The sequence below is a fragment of the Lactuca saligna genome, chromosome 8 (assembly GCF_052625555.1).
Source record: "Lactuca saligna cultivar CGN05327 chromosome 8, ASM5262555v1, whole genome shotgun sequence".
Taxonomy (NCBI): domain Eukaryota; kingdom Viridiplantae; phylum Streptophyta; class Magnoliopsida; order Asterales; family Asteraceae; genus Lactuca; species Lactuca saligna.
Genome location: NC_136424.1, coordinates 135,121,950 through 135,143,161, shown reverse-complemented (window position 1 = coordinate 135,143,161; position 21,212 = coordinate 135,121,950). Strand labels below are relative to the sequence as shown.

General features: G+C 35.0%; 1 long non-coding RNA gene across 1 annotated transcript; it reads left to right on the top strand.

Annotated features, from left to right (window-relative positions):
• The first annotated feature begins 3,865 nt into the window (after positions 1 to 3,865).
• Positions 3,866 to 4,820, top strand: LOC145012246 (uncharacterized). The gene is made up of 3 exons (XR_013664420.1): positions 3,866 to 4,209; positions 4,326 to 4,387; positions 4,483 to 4,820. It is a non-coding gene; the product is annotated as an uncharacterized LOC145012246 (long non-coding RNA).
• Positions 4,821 to 21,212: the final 16,392 nt, after the last annotated feature.

Here is a 21,212-nt window from a genome sequence, read left to right as displayed (position 1 = left end):
TTGTAATTACATATTTGGTAATATTATATTCTAAAGAATTAAGGGCTCTCCTCACCCAGACCTTCTTTCTCTCGACATGTGAGTTCTTTCACACTTACAATATGACCTTCTTTCTCCTAATATTTTAAGTCGGAGATCCAAAAGAATTAAGGGCTTTCCTCATACACCCTTGAGTTCTCTCATTTGATTTTATTCGTTTACTACCATTTAAATTACAACATTTTCTCAAACTTATTTGATTGTTTATCTGATTTTATAGTCGAAATCTTACTAAAAACAACCAAGATATCAGCGGTATCTTGGTATCCTTTTTAGTATCTTAAGACTTATTCTAAATGTTAATCTAGTTCACGAGTGTAAACAATTTGTGACACCCCGAACCCTGATTCCATTAATAAAACCCGCTTTATTAAATTGTTCGTTAACCTTTTGTATTAGTTTAATTAAATTTGGACTTTATTATGACTTCATAAGGGTTGAAACAAATTAGAAACACCCTCGATTTTCCCCTTGAAAATTTTTAGTTTCAACCAAGTCAAATTATGACCGTTTAATCGGGTGCGACCAAAAGCTCCGTTTAACGTCAGTATCGGGTAAATTTCCACTGAGCCACAAACTCAACCCCTATATAAAGATGGGTGGACTCCATTTGAAGCTTTTCCACCATCTCCCTATTCTCTCTCTCTCTCTCTCTACAAAGTCGATTTTGATCCAAAAATGCCTCTTTCAAGCCCCAAACTAGTAAGTGATCTACCCTAACTTGTTGTCTAGCTCATTTAACATGCAAATTCGTGTTTAAGACATCCAAAAGTGGCAAAATCATGTGTCTACGGCCCAAGAACACTCTTGTACCGCAAACACCTATAAGTGGAGTTTTGAAGCCCCAAAACCCTCCTAAATCACTCCTAGGGCTTAGATATGACTTGTGGACTTACACATATGAGCTTAGAACACCAAAACCTTATCATATGGAGAGTAAACAAGATTTTACGGCCCAAGAACACTCTTGGACCGTAAAACCCTCTTCATGAGCCGTGAACACCTTTTAAGGTGTTAAATTTTCCCTTCAACGCCTCCTAAGGCTTGGGTAAATGTCTAGAATCAACCACAAATGAAGTAATGGCTTTAAAAATCAAAGGAACCCAGGATTTAGGAGTTTACGGCTGTAAACCCCCCAAGGATTGGTCCATGGGCCGTAAACTCCCATAATGGAGCCAAATGATTCCCTAACTTCCCCATTTGACTTGGAAAAATGCATAGAACATTATATCCTTTCATTTAAGACCTTAATTAATGAAGGGAATGACCAAGTGAGAGTTTACAGCCGTAAACTCTAAGTTTACAGCCGTGGACTCCCTTAAATGGTTCATTTGGAGCCTTAAACCCTTCTTAAGCCCTGAATGTGAACGTAGCCAAACTCTACACGTGATATAAGACCTTTTAGCATCCAAAAACACACCGCCCATGAGTTTACAGCCGTAAACTCAAGGGGATATGGTCTTAGGGCCAAAATCTCCATATAGAGTTTACTCTTGAAGAGTAAACTCCCTAACTAGGCCATACACCCCCATATTCCAACCCAATAGCCTCCTTGCACTTGACCAAAGTGTTTTCCGCACATTAGGATGCTTATACGTGTTTAATTAGTATTATAATTACTAATTGTATGTAAACATATGTCATCATATGTTAATAGGTCACTAAGCGTGCTTAAGTCTTTACTTGACACGGAGCACCCAACCGGCACCTCCATCCAATCCACTTACAATAGGTGAGTTCATACCCCTGAATTGACCTTTTAAATGATTTTACTGCTTTTATAGGGGGGGGGGGGAGGAATACAAGTTGAACTGTACAGTTACTAGATAAAACCCATGTGATTAATAATTGTATAGAAAAATAGATTTTTCATATTAAACTGTTTATCCAGCTGAAAGGTTTCTAAATTATGTTTTCAACTCTTGATAAAGTATGAAAGATTTTCAAAGGATTCCAAGGATTTTCAAAACTTGTTTTACAAACTGACATCAAGTCGTAAATTTCTTATGTGTAAAGGTTTTTCCAAAGTTTTTATCAGAGTTTTCTTCTATGCTTTTGTTTCATTAAATGCATGCCTATATCGGTATAGTTGTATAAATAATGTTTAAAAGACATAGGAAGGTTAGTTCGCCCTATTTCCTTTTCCTCGTTAAGATGTGGTCTGGTGGGTATTGGTTATTCGTTCGATGGTTGTTTAAACATTAGTTATATATCATGTATACACGTATAGACATAAAGGTTTTTAGCGACAAGTTCATTTCCCTTAGATAGCAAGGGCATCCTTCCATTCATCATTCATAGATCTTTCGTTAAATGCATTCCTGTATTTGTATACTTATATAAATAATGTTTGAAAGATTTAGGAAGGCTAGTTCGCCCTATTTCCTTTTCCTCGTTGGGATGTGGTCTGGTGGGTATCAGTTATCTGTCCGAAGGTTGTTCAAACATTAGTTATATATTATGTATACATGTATAGACATAAAGGTTTCCATCAACCAATTCATTTCCCTTGGGTAGCAAGGGCATCCTTACAGTCACCGTTCATAGACTAGAGACACTATTAACTATTATAGGAATAGTTAGGAGGTTCTATTTACTCTTTATAGTACGAGAATTCCAAAGGAGTCAGTTCATTCGTGAGTCTCTATCATTAGTTCAGTACCTATATTAGAATTCAGAATACGAGATGCATCCTCTGGACACGGATTTCCCCGTTGTCAAGTTGGTAACCAAAGTCTCCCGTAGGGAGAGCGGGCATTGTGTGTATAGATCTATACCTGACTGCTAGCTACAGTCCCCGGCCGACCAAGCCAAGGGGTGACAAATGTCACATTCATTCCGATGCTTGTGGGGCGTCAAGTTCTCTACTGTCAATCAGTATGGTTACAAGTATCTCCATGTTTGCCTTATAATTCATGGCCTTAGGCTAACAAGAATTATCACTGTATTTCCTTGTTTTAGACTTTGCTAGCTGTATCGTTCATTTGATATTGTCCGGAGTTTGTATTCTCCTGTTTTAAGACTTTACTAGCTGTGTCGTTCATTCGATACTGTTTGGAGCCCGTGCTTCCTTTTGTTAGACTGAGCCAGGCATATCGTTCATTCGATATTCTCATGGAATCTATGATTTATTTGGCCTTAGACAATAGTATAACTACTGAGGCATTTGTTATTTTTCCCCTGGTATTTTTACTTGTGATTTTCTCATTATTCCTTTAAAGTAAATACAGTATTTTGGTAATGATAGTATTTCGGGGAAAATTACTCTTTAAAACATAACTTTGTCGGGTCTTGGTAGAAGACTGCTTTTATTTAGAAAATATATGATTTTCTGGAAAGAACGCTAATACACCTAGGGGTGAGAAAAAACCGAACCGCAAAACAAAAAAACCAAAAAAACCGCATAAACCGAAACCGAAAAACCAAAACCGAAATGAAAACTAATGGTGCGGTCTTTAGTTTGGCAAAAACCGAAAATATTCGGTGCGGTGCGGTTTCTAGTCTCGCAAAAACCTGAACCGCACCGCATATATATATATATATATATATATATATATATATATATATATATATATATATATATATATATATATATACCATCTTATAAAGCATACATATCTAATGTCTTAAATACAAACTTTTAAGCATGATGTACAATAATATAAAGCCTAATATCTTAAAACTAAGAGGTGCAAATTTCACAGCAGTTAGTACAAATAGTTTATGCATAATTGGACTCACATGGATGCTTACATGGATTGCCAGCGTGTTTAACTTTGGGCCATTGATTTGGTACTAGATCAGATGAATGATAACATAGAAACACACTCCACAACACACCCTAATCACTACACCCTTCCTCTCTCTCATGACGTCTTTCCGTCTTCGACCCCTTCGGCTACATCACAACACCTGCTTCATGAGTCGAGACCACGTGTGCGGTTACCACCATACCTCATCATAATCAACCACCGTCACCACATCCACAGCCTCCGCCTGATCTCGACCTTCAGCCTCTACCTTCGTCACCTTTATCGGCCACCTCCACCTACACCTTTCACCACTGACACCACCACAGAAACTCTAACAAAGCTATTACCACCATTTTCTAACACCCCTTACCCTCGCCTTCTCTGTTTCTTGCTAAAAACATCCTCCCCACCGCCACATGTAAGTTTATTCTCTGTATCTCTATAAAATTCACCACCATAACCACCACTAACCTTTTCCATCTCTCTAGCTTTGTATGTTTTTGTATGTGTCTAACGGCGTGTGTTTGTTTTCAGGCCCTGAATAGATAAGTGATTTCCGTTTCACTGGTTTTCATCCTGGTTTGGCTCTTTTTCAGGTTTCTACCCGTATTTGCTTGATTTGTACATGGATGATGAGTTAATTTTAAACCTCTTGGGACTAAGTTGACGTTTATTTTTGTTTATTGTTCAGGATATTAGCTGCGATTTGGGAAAAGGGAGTAATCCGAAGACTTCACAAGTTTCTCTATGCTCTAATATATGGGGTATTTTGTCAAAAAAATGTAGATCTATGCATTAAGATATGTATTGACTGGTAAATACTTGCTTACTTTCAGATTTATGTATGAGTTGTTGTTGATTTTTTGTGTACTTATTTGAGGACGATACATGAACTAAATGTCTAGATCCCTTGGTCCTTTCCACAACACAACAATGAAGTAATAGACAAACTAAAATGGTTAAGATATTCCAGCGGGTGTATTCTTGCTTTTCTTTTTCTAATTGATGACTATTTGAAATATTATTGTAGACACGGTTATCAAAATTTGGTGCACAAATGTGTGTGTGTGTGTGTGTATATATATATATATATATATATATATATATATATATATATATATATATATATATATATATATATATATATATATATATATATATATATATATATATATATATATATATATAAACGAAGTTTTATTTATTATGTTGCTACTCATTTGATGAAGTTGGTAATGTTTTCACATTGTGGGATGCTTGACTGAATATTTTGTTGAAAAGATATATAAATTTGTATGGTAAGTTATATAGTTTTTTGTTTCGTATCTGATAATAATGTATATGATGTCCTAACCATTCTTTCATGTTGGTCTTATTTATAGGAAAAATAAATAATTTGGCTGATGTTACAATACCCTCCTTAAAGATAAAACAGTCAAAGAATTGGTTTGAGTAAATATACACTCAAATGATATATTATTTTAAGGGTTAATTTAGTCATGATTTGGTTTGCTTTCCACATTGTGTTTCATATTGTCATTTACAGATTCTTGGTGCCTTTTCTATTCCAATCCCTCAACATCAAGGTTATTGCCCCACCACCCTCAAACCATGGTTGTCGAACCATACATGGAATGTATCTGACTAGAAAGGAAACTTCATTATGTTGGTTTAATTGTGTTTATTTCTTGAAATTTCGTTTTCAGGTTTAATGATTTTTCCTCGAGGTTTCACATTCATATTTGTATACATCTATAGAGGCTTACTGTTAATGGTTTATAAATTTATTGCTTTTTAGTCAAATGCTTTCTATTTTTTTATAAACACTTTTAGACATATGTGTTATTTATTGTTTGTATTTAACTATTTATATCGATGTTTAGTAGAAGGTTTCAAATAATTGTTGTATGTGAGTCGATCTTGACCAAAATAGATTTTAATTGTGTATTGTTTGAGGGTTGTTGAAATATAAATTATATGTTTGATTATTTTTATTTATATATGAAATTTTAATTTGAAGAGTATTGTTGATAATGATCGGATGATAAGGTGGTTGTACGTATTATAGGTAAAAGTAACTAACAATATTTTAGATCGGATAAATTATTAAAAAAAAATAGAAAATGAATGAAACAACGATCAATTATTTACATTTGATATAATATTTAGTGTGTATTAAGACGATCCTAATAGTATTTTATGATGAAAAAAAATACAAAGCAAGTACCATATGTTTTTTGCATTTTTTACAATTTTGATCTTTTTGTGGTGTACTACAATGATCAATAATATATTAAACAATATATTCATACGTTAGTGTATTAATGTATACTAAAATGTATATTATTTATCATATAAAAACTTTATTTTTTTGAGATATTGTTCTTTTCGAAACGTAGGCATACTTTTTTCTACCTCATACTAATTAAAGAATTTCAGTTAAGGATGAGCAAACGGCCGGAACCGGACCCGATCCGGGAACCGGCTTCGGCCAAAATCAACCGAATCCGCCCGACGGTTCTACCGGTTCTTGTCGTATTTTCCAATGTTGGAATCGGTCCTCGAAAAATAGTATCACACGGTTCCTGTTTTTGCCGGTTCTACTGGTTCCGGTTATATCGCTTCCGGCTCCTGCTGGTTCCTGGTTCCAAAAATCTACAAAAATAACGTCCCTGGTCCCGGACTGACCGGTTGCATCGGGTTCCGGTTCCGGTACCGGTTCCGGCCGGTTCTCTGGTCCATATGCTCATCCCTAATTTCAATGTATTATTTTTCAGATAGATGTTATTTATTTGTATAAAAAGTTAAAAATAAAATAATTAAAAGTATTAGAATTTAAAGAATGAATAAACTATTTGAAAACTACATAACACAAACTAAACATTGTCATAAATTAGCACTCAAATGAAAATATTTGTTGTCGATACATTGTGCGAATTCCTTACTAGATAAAACTTAGTGGTAAATTATTATACTATCAACTTGAGCAATAGATGACATCTAAAAAAAAATTATTTACCGTCAACCGTATTGCACGTTTGAGTAATTCCATAGAAAGTATCCATCATAAGTAATCTCGTAGAACCTATCTATCGTAAAGAACTATCTGCCAAAAAACAATTTGTCAAAAGGTTAAAAGGAACTATCACAAACCTAAAATAAACAAATCGCCGTATGAAAACTATAAGTAACTCCCTAGAAACTAACCGTCATAAGTAACAACCAGAATAACAGATGACACCGGATATGGAATTATTCTGCCTCCGCTTTGATATACCTAGCTAGAAATTATTCTCAGAAAGGAAGTATCTTACACAAAGCAATCCGCCAAAAGACTGAAATGAACTACCTCAAACGAGAACACTAATCGCCGCTTGACAACTATCTCTCGAAAGAAACTAACTGGCGCCGCCGCATCGCGCGGGTTCCCTACTAGTATATATATATATGTAAGAACCAAGAACTTATTTGTAAATATATTTGTAAGAACCAAGAACTTATGACAATTAAAATTTCTATAAATGTAAATATATATCTTATCTATCGGAGGATGATTGTATATTTTTAAGCGTACATTCAGTGATATTTACAATAACAAATAATGTTTATGATATTTTTTTTAACATTTAAATATGAAGAGTACTAGTGATATAGTATCATTTTTATGAATACATTACTTGATATTATCGTATGTACTTGTGAAACAAATATTATATTAAATTCACATTATATTGAAGCATTAGAAACATGTTGAATGAGTGGTTAAGTAATTTGATTTCAAACCAATAGGTTGTGGTATGGATTTATCTTCAATAAATGATTACCACTCCTCATTTGAGTCAAAGGAACTCGCTAAGTTACTTGATTTTTAGTAAAAAGGCAAAACAGGAAAAAAAACCGAACCGCAAAAAACCGCAATGAAAAACCGAAAAAACCAAACCGCATAAAACCGAACGGTGCGGTTTCTAAATTTCAAAAAACCGAAGTTGCGGTTTTCGGTTCGGTTTTGGCCAAAAACCGCACCAAACAGCACCATGTTCACCCCTAAATACACTGTAGATTCTAAACTACTAGCTTTCATAAAGTTATTTTGAATAAAAATGCTTACTTACACAAATGATATTAAATACTTATGAACTCATCGGCATTATAAAATGCTGATACTCGCTTTCAAAAAAACTTGTATTCTCAGGTCAGAAATAGACAGGTACACCCCGGAAGCTTTTGCGAAGTCAACTTATAACCAAGTTGCATCTACATTATTCTTTGTATTACTTTGATGTCTCTATGAAATCTAACCTATGTAAACCTATTACTATTAATGCAATGGTTGTTGTACTTTGATTACTATACTGCATATGTTTTGATACTTGACATGACGTCATCCACCCCAGAACGTTTCCGCCGTTCCGGCTTTGGGGTGTGACACAATTTTTTTAATATCACAGTTTTCTTCTAAGGATCTTCGACATGACAAATATCTTTGACATATTTCAAGATCTTAAGCACTTCATAGTTAAGCACTTTATTCTAAACATCACACCATACTTACTATGTAACTTCCTAATTTTCAGAAGAATTTTTCTTAACTTTAGAAAAAATCAAAAGCAATTTTCAGAAATCTAAAGTTATAAGAACATTGCAGAATCTTAATTGATAAACACTGCTGATGGACGTGTGTCTATAGTCATGCCTTCACTTTCCCACGATCCTTAGAAGTATCTAAAACATTTTAATCCACAGCTGTAAGCACAAAGAATAGAGTGTTCCCGAAAATACCACATATAATAATATACACAAAATACATACACAAATTAGCCTTCAGCTAAAAGCTAGTCTGTTCCTACCCTTGGCCTACATCACATAGTTGGACCTCGCTCAACTCGTCACTAAATATATCCATACACACATACACGTACACACACACACACACACACACACACATATATATATATATATATATATATAAACAATCAAACACCACAGGCAGCTGACAAGCTAATCTGCCTACATAACAACATACAACAACATAATCATATCATAACATACTGATGACTCATACCATACTCCACACTACTATTGTAAAAGTATCAACCACAAGATTCAAAGTAACAACATAGTCATCAAAACTTTATTACACAACCATATCATAAATTCAAAGTATCAAAAAATAGAATTTTTTTAAAACATACCAACCACAAGATGAAGTGCATAGTCAAGCCATCGACTTGCCCCGATCCTTAGAAGTACCTGAAACATTTAAATCCAAAAATGTATGCCAAATCATAGTAAGTTCCCTAAAAATAACACACACAACAATACACATACAATGCTTGCATACATAAACCTTCAATCTGACTGGACCACCTTATACGGCCTAAAGTACGCTTAGACCGTTCTTTAGAGCCTACAATAAGTATCTCGACTTCTCTCTTAAGCCTAAAACATGGGGATGGACCACTCGAGTATCTTGGCCTACAGCAGAGAGTACGACCACCTCAACCTAACCACAATATGTCGACATTTGCAAACAAACAAACAATAACTATTAACAAAGGTAATCAAAGTAGATTTGTCAATCTAATAGATCACCACATCATAACCACATTGTATACATAAGGATACATAATTATAGTGAAAAAACTTATGTTACAAGCTATCAGAAAATCAATGCATCTCACACAAAAAAATACTATTGCTACAACCACCTATATCCCAAAACCCCTATTGGTCAAAATTCAGCAGTTAAAGTCCACCTCAACTGACAAACACATCGTGGCCAAGCTTATACCATGACATGGTAGCCTCATGACAAACAATCACAAGATTGCCTACCATCAAGTCACAGTGATCAAACCACCACATCATGGAACGTGTTCCGACAGGGTTAACGGATTAAACACTTAATCCCTTATGTCACTCACCCATAATTTGCAAAAGGCTTTCACATATCAAAACACATTATAAAAATCGTTGGTTTGTGAACATGTGTATCCAATTTATATACCTTCCAAGCTAGGTAAAAAAATGGATGAATAAGCTCAAAACATATATATGAGGTCAAGTAATCCATAAAACACTAGATATGGAACATATAACCATAAAGGGACCTCAAAGAGCCATAAAGTTTCCAGCTTTATAGAATCAATCCATCCAAAACATCAACAAGTTGAAGAGAAAGCTTCCAATTGTAGATCTAAGAGCATTGCACACAAAAGTATAGACTTATGAAATTACAAGAGAATCTAGTGTATGAAAAAAGGTGATGAGGAGGTTTTATTAATGGATTCATACACCAAGATCAAAATTTTCTTCTTCAAGACTCCACAAAACACCATTAAAGTACAAAATGCCAACAATGGAGGCTAGGTTTTGATTTAGGTAGAAAAGGAGTGATGGAGGTTGAGGGTGAGAAAACCCTAGCCATCACATCCTACATATATTGCTTAAAACTAGAAAAATTAGTGTTTTCATGATGCTTCCCGCCACGACATTTCCAAGAACCTTTCCACTTAATGGCATCCATTAAAAGGGCATGCTCCTTGTCGGGTGAGTCTATGTTTTAGTGTCTACACTATCACGTTGTGGCCACTTAGAAGTCTACTTTTTAAATAGTAATTACCTAAATCATAAAGAGAGATATATACCTAAAACTCATATTAGAATTCTTCTACACTTAATCAAGATTTTGACTCTAAAATCTTCAGTAGAAAACAAATTTGTGTAATGCTCAGGAATCTCCACCTCATGCTTGCATGTCCATTTTGAGCCATACCATTACTACCACTGAACCTTAACCATAGGCATTGGCTTGTTATGCAAGGTCTTCATCTTCATATCAATAATCGCAACTAGTCTCTACACTAATTCAGCCACTTGTTAACCTAGATGTCATCTAACGACACTATAGCTGCAAGATAAGCTCTTCTTGTAAATCCAACCAATATGCAGCCTTGCCTACCTTGGCCACAACTCAGAATGGTCTGAAGAATTTAGGGCCTAACATGGCCTGCTTGCTGAAGCATATTAAACCCTTCGAGGGTGATACCTTTAGCAATACCATATCCCCAACCTGAAACTCTAACTGCGAGCGTCGCCTGTTAGCATAAGTCTTCTATGTGCTTTGTAATTTTTACAATCTCTATCTAATATGATATATGATCTTCGTTGTTTGGAGCACTAGTTCTATACTCCCCATGATCTTATAGCCAAACTCTCCCAAACAAACTAGGTTCCAACATCTCCTCCCATAAAGAACATCATAAGGACGTACACTAATTCTAGAATGATAGTTGTTATTGTATGAAAACTAAGCCAAAGGGAGGTAGGATTTCCAAGTCCCACAAAAATCAATAACGCAGACCCTGAACATATCCTTGAGAACCTGAATAATCCACTCACTTTTCCTATGTATATGTGGATGATATGCATTGCTAAATTGTAATCGAGTACCCAACTCATCATGGAACATTTTCTAAAACTTGGAAGTGAATCGAACATCTCGACTAGATACAGTGGAAATAGGCACACCGTGCTGAGGAATGATCTCTCGCACGTAGATATCGACCAATTTTTTTACTTAGGAACTATCCCAAATAGCAAGGAAATAGGCATTCTTTGTCAGGTGGTCAAAAATCACCTAAATAGCATCGAATACATTACTTGTCCTTGGTAGCATCATGATGATGTCAATAGTGATCTACTCCTATTTTGACATGGGATTGTCTAGAGGCTGTAACTTTTTGTGCGGTCTCTGATGCTAGACCTTGAACTTCCGAAAGGTCAAGCATCTCTCAACAAATCAAGTTATCTTTCTCTTCATGTAAGGCCACCAGTAACTAACCCTCAAGTCTTAATATATTTATATGGCTCCAAGGTGAATCGAGAACTTAGGCTTCTGCGCCTCCTCCAATAATGTATGGCGAACCCCACAAATAATTGTAACCCAAACCCAGCCACAGAGACTCAATAACACTCAAATATCCAAGACAAAAGCATAAATCTAACCACTGATCTTTTTCTTCTTCCAGTTGTCATCTTTGATTCCCTCGACATGTGCCTCCTTGGTCAGATCCATAAGTGGTGAAATGATGATCATCCTCAAACATAAGTCTTGATTAGGGGTATTAGATGCCTTATGGCTCAAGGAATCGATGTCCATATTAGTCTTCCATGGGTGGTATAAGTTCTCACACTCATAATCCTTCTCCATGTCAAGCCAATTATGATGTCTCATATTCAGATTCAAATTGGCCAATATAATATATCAAAATCTAGATATTAATGTATATAATACAATAAACCCCAAAAAGGTAGTGTCACCAAATCTTGATGGAACTCACTACTCCCCCCAACAAAAAATGATGCATAGGATACTTAGCCTTGTGAGGTTTCGGCTATCTAGAAACATAACTAATCACCCTACTCCTCTGTATTTTCACCTCCCCAATCCGATGATCGAAGCATCACAATACACTACAAAATCCTAAACGCCCTCAAGAAGAGTCAATTTCATGTCCTCACATAGTTTTTGCATGTTAATCTTAAATGTTGGGTGCTGGTTAGACTCCCATTGAAAATCAACACCCTTCTTCGTCAACCGGGTAAGAGGAACAACAATCTTAAAGAATTGCTTAATAAACCTCCTGTAGTAACTTGCAAAGTCCATAAAGCTCCAGATCTCGGATAGAGACCGTAGGACCGGCCATCACATCATTGCCTTGATCATGGCTGAATTTAATAGAATTTCATTATGATTGACGAGATGTCATAATAACTGAACCATCCACAAAAAAAATTCACACTTAATGAACTTGGCATACTACCTCTACTTTCTAAACACTCCAAGTAGATCCTGTAGGTGCTCCTTATTCTTCTCCCTAGTCTTCGAGTTGAACATATTATCATCAATGTAAACAATAACCTACCGATTGAGCATCGGTTTACACACCCAATACATCAGGTCCATGAATTTTACAGGTGCATTGGTGAGCCCAAATGGCATCACCATGAACTCATAACGACCATATCAAGTTCAGAAGGTTGTCTTCTCAATATGCTCCTCTCTGACTGTCACTTTGTGGTATCCCGACCTAAAATCGATCTTGAAGAACAAAGATGCACCCTACAACTGATCGAAAAAGTCATCAATCATCGTATATAGATAATGGTTATTCAATCACAACTTGTTCAAGTTCTAGAAATCAATTCATATTTGGGGAGAACCATTCTTCTTTTTTATGAAAAGAATTAGTGCTCCTTAAGGAAAGGTTAAACTCTCCCTCAATCATGAGAGGAAATCTTTGTAAATCTTATGGGAAGACATTTGGAAACACTTTAACTACCGACACATCAGAAACTGACTTGTTCCCTTTAACCTGAGTGTCAACTATATACGTGAGATAACCGAAACGTCCATGATGAAGCTAATTCCTAGCCCTGGTATCAAAACATAAAGTTGAATCAACCTTGGTACCCCACCATAAATGGTTAGTTCTCCCCCACTTTAGGTTCGAGCAACCACTAACTATGTCTTGCAATCAATTAGATGTCCAAACTTGCTTAGTTAATGCATCCCCCTAATCACTTAGGCATCCACTGTATCAATAGGAATCTGATCTAAAGATTAAGGCAACCTAAGTATGTCCAAAATACATTCCCCAAAGATTCTCAAAGTAGAAACATTGTCTTCATTAGTGATGGAAACTCATAACATAGACTCCAACTCCCTATGGGATATATCAAAACTCCTTCTGATGTAAAACAACCACACGGTAGAACTACACCAATAATGGCCATTGTAGAAGCGATAGAAGTGATAGAGGAAATGGTGGAAGGGATTAGAGTCAATAGCAGCCCGATTTGTCCAACGTTGCTTCTCGAATATCATGCCATTGTAATGCCTCTAATGGTGTCGGATCTAACCGAAACTACGATAGCATCGACAGAGTAGACAACAAAAACATGGAGATCGGAGCTGATAACCAAAATAACAACATCGCTTTTCATTCCTCTATCTGTAGTACAAGCTTTAGGACACAATTCAACTAATATCATGGTAAATATCGACAACCACAGTAACATGAGGTATGTTCTAAATATTTATAGTAGTTGGTATTAATGCAAAAGAGGAAATTAGGGCGTGATCTACCCCATAGTGAGTTGTTCCTGTATACATACATGAAGAATCACGATGGTGTCACTTTCAAAAATGAAAAAGATAGACAAATTAATGTAATATTCATTTCAGTGTTAAAATTTTATATTGTAGCTAGTCCATAATATTTTTCATATATTTGATATCTTTTAACTTACATTATTTTTATTTTGTAGGCGGCGTAAATAGAAAAACGGGAAGAGTTGGATGCTGAAGGTGTTGAATTTGAGGAGGACAACATATTTTTTTAGATCACGTCCTAAAAAAAGAAGACTTTATAGATTAGGCTCTTTTGTAAAGGCGGTTGCCAATAGGAATGGTAAACGGATGTATCTTACATTCCGGAAAAAATGATGAAATAAAAGAAATGAGGGAGTATGTTGCTAAAAAAAAACAACAAAACGAAGAGCTTGAAGAAATGATGAACGCCCAACAAGAATAAAACAACACAAGGGTCGGGCATCTTGAAAAACAACTTCAAACAGCATTGGATCATATTAATATCTTTACAAAACAACAACAGTAGTAGCTTGATATATGTTTATCATAGAGTGTTTATTTTAGATTAGCAACTTTCCTTTTTCCATATAATAAATAATTATTGTATTATTTTATGATATAATGGTTTTGATTTTTTTTGTTATTTTTGTTTTTCATATATTACTACAAAATAAATTGGATATAACTTATAAATCAATTATCCATCGGTCCATATGGAATCTAGTATACAATATACACCACGAAAATTTCTAGGGATTCATGACTAGGGAATTTGCTAGTAAGTCATCAAACGGAATTTGCTAGGGACTCAACATGACGAAATTTGCTACGGAATCACCACCATGGCATTTGCTAGGGAATGACCACCATAGAATTTGCTAGGGAATCCCCACCACGGAATTTACTAGGGAATGACCACCACAAAATTTACTAGGGATTCACCACCATAGAAGTTGCTAGGGAATCACCACCACAGAATTTGTGATGGAATAACTACCATGGATTGTGTGACAGAATCCTACTACAGAATACACGAAGGAATACCATCTATGACAGATTGCATTTCTTTGTCACATTTGTGACGAAAGTATCGTTTCAGTTGCAAACCCTCGCTTTGGCGTTTTTAGGGACGGAAATGGGTCGTTGCAAATTCCATAACAAATTATCTTTTGCATAAGAATTTCATCTTTTTGCAACAAATTCCTTCCGTAGCAAAATCGAGTTTCTCTTATAGTGGGTTACTGTCTATAAAATGGCAGTTTAATGGGTGTTCACTCTCACCCACCGCTTCCTTGACTGGTGGATGGTCGTTAGTTGAACGGGTAGGATAGGACACCAATTCTCATTATAAATGCAATGATAATTGATAAGTAACTAAACTTTTATAAAATTCCCAATAATAGTTACTTTAGGAAAAATGTGAATTTGGTGCTATTCCATGAAATTGCACTTTGCACCTTGTTATGTCATTAGTGGAGCGTGTGTGGTTAACTAGCATACTAATCTCAGACTGACAGTGCGTGGAAAAGGGTAGCTTGATGTTAATCATAGATCAATGGAGTGTGAGTAGTTAACTGGCACATTGATTAGGTGGTAGTAACATTGGGTGTAACAATCTAATTTGCACGGTTATTCACACCTTTTTGTGATCCTCGACATCCCAGTCACAAACATGAAGGGCACAATCTAGATTTAAACATGCCATTGAAAGTTTCAATGAATCTCAAAGGATCTAGGAATTTCAATTCACTGAAAAACTATAATTTTTTTTATGTTTTTCCGGGTGGAAATTGGTAAATCGTCATTTACCTACCTTTAAATATGAATTATTTAAATTATTTGGTAATTATCTTGTGACTAAAATTGGATTAGGTCAAATATAGATAATCATAAAATTAAATTGTTTAATTTATATTATTTGTTATTTCTGGACTGATTTGATTTGTTCAATTACTTAGTTGTCATAAATCGGAAATCGGGAAACAACAGTTAGACAGAGAGAATGATTACAATCCACTTCTCAGTCTATATGATTTCTAGGATGGAGGAATATATGATCCATTAAATATTGGACACGTCATTGACTAGGTTAGATTTCGACAACGGCTTTTAAGAGCTATAATTGCTAGTCGGGTTCGAGTTATGCTTCCAATGATAGTTATTAGACTTATCCAAGTGGGAGATTGTTGGATTAGGTGTCTAAGCCCATAACTATTATTGGTATGTACTTGACCCGAGAGTAGCATGGTCCATTTGGGTTGCATATCACCAGGACAATTTGATAGGGTAGACTTTTGAGAAAAACTTATTTATGATTTGTTAATATATTATAAGTTCTAATATATTAATATGAAATAATATTATTTAATTAGAGTTGATCAAGAATTAATTTGGAATTAATTATGTGATCAAAAAGAGACTAATTAAATATAAGGGGTTGATTGGTAAATCATTCATTCTTATGGTGTGGGCCAATGATCCATGATTCCTTAGGTTGGGCTAAACCCTTGTGATAACCCATGGATGATCCATGGAGGTTTAAACCCATGGATCCTAAAGAATATGGAAGGTCATGGCCATTAAGGTTTCTATGGTGTAACCCTAATCTTGCCACACAATATAAGAAGAACCTTAGCATCGAAAGTTTGCTACCACAAACACTAGTATTCTTGGAGAATCATTGAGCCGATTTGATGTTTAGATATTATGTCAAAAGTCATATTTTGTCCAAAGGTGTGTTGTGATTCCATTTGAGGCATTCAGACAATTGTTGCTAAGTTCTTAAAGGTCCAAGGTTACCAATGACAACAAAAGGTATGTCATCTAAATAGAATTTTGTAGTATGATAATACATTGTATGCTAGTTAGGATGATGCTTTGGAAAAACAAAGTTTGCATGTATATTAGAGACTACATTGATCCAAAGCTTCTAGGGTTGCATGTACACCATAGGAGTGTTAGAATGCTCAAAACACTTGAATACCTAACACAGGTTACTGTTCCTTCTACTGAAGCTTTTCATTGTAAATGTTTGGCAACTAAGGATAAACATCTTCATCCTAATCCATGGCTTCTTCCAAAGCCCCGCCCCCTCCCGTCCCCCCCCCCCCCCCCCAAGCTACATTGTCACCCATTTCGACATCAGGGCCATTATCCTTTTTGATAAAATAAGGGCTACTATGGTTATCCTCATCATCATCAACATCCACATCCTTAGCCCCATGGTCATCCTCATCCTCATCTTCATTTTCATTTTTATCCTCATCATCGAAATGGTATGTCTCAATTTCTTTAACTAGTCTTGAACCATCAAGAACTTCTTCCACTATGTTATCAACTACCTCTTCTTAGTGTTCTTCCAACCATTCATGCATGTTAGTATTAACAAAATCGTCTAAGTACATAGGGAATATAACACCACATTAATATGTTATTACTATAATACCGACATAATCCAACTCATTCAAAATTAAGGTCAGGCCTTTTGGAAAATGAATATCTGGTTGGCAGTAACAGAGCTTCAAACACTTTTCTCCAATGAACATTCTGATAAATTCAAAACACCCGATCTTGTCCATGCTTGCGAAGTCGATGTTCGATAACCTCTGAGTAATCCCGCCGGTGAAGTGTACAGGGTATTTTGCAAAGATTCCTTGGAAATGCACATCGACTTGGATGAATATGGGATCCATGTTTGAGGTTTGAGGAGACAGAATGAAAGTAAGGGTTTATCGAACGAGCTGGAAGTGGTTAATGGTGAACAGTAGACGGAAAAATATCTTATTTAAGTCAAACTAATAGTAAATGACATGGCAGACACAGTCAGCAAGGCAAGGGATTAAGTAACACATGTTGCAGGAATAGGACCGGTTGACCCCTTCACAATTGACATAATGACTTAATTGACCAGACAAAACAAAGTTCGTTCCCTCATAAAGCCACTAAAAACGTTTAGTGACTAAAAGGGTAAACCCTAGAAAGTTCATAGGTCCTTTGTGTTATGATATTTTTATTAATAACTTTAAAATTTTAAGTTATCGATATCATATTTACTTAATGATATTTTACAAAAAAAAGGGGGACCTCATTTTGATTTTTGTATAAGAACTCTCAAATAAGGCTAGGATTTGCATGCAAACATTTTTAGGATTACTTACTATCGGTTTTCATATAACTTTTTTATTTTTTTTATTTGTAGTATCGAAGAATATAACATATACTTTCTGGATTTCATAACACCATGCTCATTTTCAGGTATTAGTAATAGAGAAAATGACTCTTAAGGGTAACTAAATATTATGTTTTTTTTTCATTTGGTCACTTTCCTTTTTTTGTACTCAATATACCATCGAACTTGTTGTTTATATCGACTTTCGACTTGTGATAGCTGGTCAAAGGGTTATGGTGAACACAAACAAGAAGTTAAATGGTATATTGAGTACAAAAAAAAAGGAAAAGGACAATATGAGAACAAATGAAACAGCTAGTTGCCCATGAAAGAGCATTATTCATACATGTATAACTTTGTAATGTACTTGAATATTTATTATGGGAATCTTGACTAAGCAGGTGCATTTCGTGACTATATTTACATTAATTTCCAATCAAATGATTTATCGTATCATGGATTCTAGACATTTCTACAAACGAGTGGAATCACAAGTGTTATGATATTTTAGTTTAGTTAGCTTTAAGATCAAATTCATCGCATATGATTCAACATCAATATGTACAATATCATGCAGCTTTTGCAGACACATCACCATAATATATCTTGAGGTAATTGTTTATGATTATAAACATACCTCTCATATACAGTCATATCCTTTTGCAGAGAGGTGTTGACAGCTAACCACAGTAAACATGGCACAAACCATGTTTTAACAAAGTTAGCCCTCCAAAACGCTCTTCATATACGTTATGGCCAAATAAGGTTGCAGTCTTCGATAATTTTGCAACTTTAATTTCATTTAACTTTTCTCGGAAAATGACTCAGGAGGGTAGCCAACTGTTGAGTTTGTTCTCATGTCACACCTCCAAACCAGAATGGCGGAAACATTTAGGGGCTGATGACATCATGTTTAGTATCATTACAATCCACAATAGTAAAACAAGCAACAACATCATCTATTGCATTAATAATATAGTTAATACAAGTGTGTTCTGAATGTATTTGAAAGACACCAACATATGTATATATATATATATATATATATATATATATATATATATATATATATATATATATATATATATATATATATATATATATCAAAATAAAAGATGAGTCTTGAAAGTGCTTCCTCTTCTCAAAACATGGCCATCTGTACCTGCCTACTGGTGACCTGAGAATAGAAGTTATCTTGAAAGAGTAGATCAACATTTAAGCTGGTGAGTTCATAAGTATTTTAGTGTCAAATTTTTGTATAAGTTTGAAGAATTTTTTTTAATTATTTTCATGTAATTGTTTGTATACTTCCTAGAAAATCCTATATTTTCTACTAAAAATGGAAAGTAGGTATTCTACAAGGACCGGACTATTTTGTATGTTTGTTCTTTTGTAAAAATGAGTGTTTTCCCAAGTATATGACTATCATTACTAGAAAAAATTTTACATTACCTTTTATGTGAGAAGATCAATATATGAATGTAATGGAAAGATGATAGTGTATAGTAATGTGGTAATAAGTAACTACTAAAGCACTAACTACCTTAAAACCAATTTGTTTAATTAAAGTTAAAATGTGATGTGGTTATGAACATACTGATTGACTAGTGTTTAACACGATGACCTGCTGACATCAAAACTAATGTGACATTTGTCACCCCCTAGCTTGTCTGCCAGACTGTAGCTAACAGTTATGATATGAGATTGTCAGTCTCGTATAGATCTATACACATAATGTCCGGTCTTCCTCCAAGGGACTCTAGTTACAAAATGCGACATAACAAGTATATTTCTATGATGTGAAGTAGTGATTTCACATTAATGTAATCTTGTTCTTGTAAAAGGATGAATGTTCTTTTATGTTCTTGTTATTGTATGTTCCTTTCTGTTCTTGTTATTTGTATGTATCTTCCTGTTCAAGTTATAGTATGTTTGAACTGACTCATGTATGAACTGGCTCATGTAACAATTAACTCATATATGAACTACCTCATGTAATAATTAACTCATGTGAGTACTGATTCATGTAAGTTTCATTGTTCTAGAAATAGTAAGTAGTAATCCTCTAAAGTTATAGTTTACTAGTATGCTTGTTTTGTAATTGACTTGTAGAAAAGACTCAATTGCTCGGCGTGTACAATTGATTTTAAGTATAACTTTAAAGATTAGATTTAGTGTTCACATATGTAACGCCCGTAGATCCGGGCTAGCAATTTATAAATAATAGGGGTCAAAAACGACTTTTGACAAAATATTATTTAGAATAAATAATGTTGACCAAGTTGTAGAATACGTCTCAAGGGTTTCGTACATGTAAAGAACGTTGAAATCCGAGTTATAACGAAGAAGTCATGGTCCGTCGAAATTTTACGGCAAAACCGGCACGACACCAGGAGACGTAAAAAGTGAATTTACGATGGAGGACTTTTTAGCCTTAGTAATCTAAACAAGAGTCGTAGAATATGTTAAACTGAGAGTGTTCATAAAAAGAACACCCAAATCTGACTTCGTATGAGGAAGTTATGAAATTTCTAACATTTGGCATAACAGTGCACGGCCTGAAACTCGAATTTTAGTTCGAGTGGTTTTTGGCCTACGTGACCTAAATTAAAGTTGAAGATCTCATTAATAGGAACTCAGCGGTAAAAAGATAGACAAAAATGGAGTTCGTATGTAGAAGTTATGAATTTTACGCGGACATTTAACATTATAATCTCCTCGTACTGTTAAATTTAAGATCGGTCGAGAATTAGCTGATTGAGTCAAAATGAATGTTATAGATCATATTTTTACCTACACGTGGATATAAAGAACGTCAATAACGGAGGTCATATGTGAAAGTTACGAATTTTAGAATTTGGGAGTGTGCGGTGCCAAAATGGGTGATGTGGCACAATCTTGGCCATTACTTTCTCCCCAAGTCTTGCCACTAGATGGTAACATGAGGCACCAAGTTCAGTCATTTTTCACCCTATAAATAGAACCTCTCCCACCCTCATTTTCATCACACTTTTCCCATTCTTTATTTTCTTTACTCTCTATCTAGAACCTCTCTATAGCCCCGAAACCCCCCGAAAATCCTAGGGAACCTCCCTAG